Source organism: Rousettus aegyptiacus, unplaced genomic scaffold (assembly GCF_014176215.1).
Source record: "Rousettus aegyptiacus isolate mRouAeg1 unplaced genomic scaffold, mRouAeg1.p scaffold_m13_p_9, whole genome shotgun sequence".
Taxonomy (NCBI): domain Eukaryota; kingdom Metazoa; phylum Chordata; class Mammalia; order Chiroptera; family Pteropodidae; genus Rousettus; species Rousettus aegyptiacus.
Window position 1 is genome coordinate 101,749,272 of NW_023416312.1, and position 2,017 is coordinate 101,751,288.

The window sequence follows — 2,017 nt, forward strand, 5'->3', positions numbered from 1 at the left end:
TTCCTAAAAGGGAAATATCAAGCTAAGAAGCAAGTCTGAAAACTGGTGTATAGTAATGGATTATGGAAATGTTCCTAAGTACGAGAGCTCAAGGTTTTCTTTCTGCAATTGGGTATATACAGTTAAAACACCAAAGTCTTTTATGATGAGACTTGCTAAGCAGTTTATTATGTTCATTCAACACAAAACATTTTGGTCAAGCAATCATCTGGTTAAAATATTTAATAGTAAAATATCCACAAGAGCATTCTTCAGAGTTGGCATTCAAGTAAGCATTGAATAATTCTGGTTTCCAACTTTGGGGGCAATCCGTAGTATTAAAAAGACTTTTTAAGAGTTCTTTTCGGAACAAAGAATTTCTTCCCATAGCTTCTGCAATGCCCTGCCCTGCCACTCCCGATTCTTGCTAGGCATCCCTGCTCAGACAAAGGGGCAGACAAAGGGTAAAATCTGGGCAGAGAAGATTAGTGGATATTAGAGCAAAAGAAAGTCAATGCTGCAAGGTCTTGCAGACAGCCAAGCCGAGTTCCACCTTCCGCTCCACTGCCGAGCAAAGTGAAATATGGAGAGGGTAAGGGACTCGTTGAAAGCTAGACACCAATTCAGTGACAGACCCAGGACTGGGAAGTCCGACTGAGATTGAAACAATGTATGCTGGGCGTCAGTCCCAACGGGAGCTTGCTCCAGGTCTTCCAGCTCTTTTCAAGCACTAGGCCCATCTGGCCCCGCGCTGATCTCGCGGCAGACTCTGTCGCGCAGCTGGCACAAACCATGACGACAGCCCTGCAGCAAGGCACGAGTGGTCTTTTCCTGTGCCAGGGTTAAGGTGAGTACCAACGCCTAGGGGCCGAGCTGCCAGGGTGGGAACCGCCGCCCCCACTGCGCCAGGCCTGAAAGCAAGCGCCTGGGCAAACCCCATCCGTCGCACCCACCCAGGACACCCCTTCCCCGATCCATGGGGTGGAACCCACCTGTGCTGGAGGTCGCCACTCCCAACTCGGCAAAGCGAAAGGAATTGCAAGTAAGGAGAGCCTCAGGAGGCAGTCTTGCGCCCGCCCTTTGCTTTTCCCCAGAAACTGTCAGTCCCGCTCTCCCTTCCCCCAGCCCTTTCGGGCCCAGCAGCAAGCCTGGAGGCCCCGCCCCTCTCCTTCCGGCCATTCAGGGTGGGCTCCTCGCTCACCTGGGACTTAGCCTGCTATGGGAGCATACCACAGCCTCTGATTCAGAAGGATTAGAATGGGGCGCTCTAGTCGTTTGGCTTCATTTAACAGGTTTGGAGCCACAGGCACAGAGAGAATAGGCGGACCCACAAAACTACACTGTGTGTAAAACCTGAGTCGCTTTGCTTGCCTTTTCAATGGTCCTGCCAAGGCTCCCCACTATGCTTCTATTTGTGGTCGCTTATCAAGGTTTGCTGGAACTATAATTCTTCCACTATCTTTCCACCACTTTCTTGAACTTACATCACACACCACTCAGTGCTGGCTGGACTCCCACCAATTCAGTTGAGCACTTCGAATCCAGGGTCCAGATACAGTGCTAAAATACAGTGAGCACTAGAAGGGAAGTCACCATTAAGAATGTACATCTTGTGCACATCAAAATTAAAGAACAATACACATTACGAAGAAGGACTAGAAAGTGAACTGAATTAGTATATGCAATGAAAATCCAGGGCAGGGGGAAAAAATTGAGAACAATAACAAATGACATATGTAATGTATAGACGTTGAGAAATGGTAAACAGACCAGTATTGTAGCTATTAGAGATGGAAATGTTAATCCAATGTCAAAAGGGTAATAAAGAAAACGGTTTGTAAAAGTAATGATCAACAAAAAAGAAAAAGCTTTCATACTTTTGTCGTGGAATTCTTTCCACCAGATGCTTTACCACTACTTGTCTATTTGGAAAACTGCTACTATTTTTGACTCAGTTTACATATTACTTCATCTGTGAATCCTTCCCCTTCTTTCCAAAATAAATTTATATTCTCATTTTCCATGGGTCCATGGTGCC

The 2,017-nt window shown here is 46.5% G+C and overlaps 1 long non-coding RNA gene across 1 annotated transcript; it reads right to left on the minus strand.

The window, feature by feature from the left end:
* Positions 1 to 207: 207 nt before the first annotated feature.
* LOC118607860 lies at positions 208 to 1,105 on the minus strand. The gene is made up of 2 exons (XR_004952886.1): positions 972 to 1,105; positions 208 to 783 (listed from the first exon to the last, which is right to left on the minus strand). It is a non-coding gene; the product is annotated as an uncharacterized LOC118607860 (long non-coding RNA).
* Positions 1,106 to 2,017: the final 912 nt, after the last annotated feature.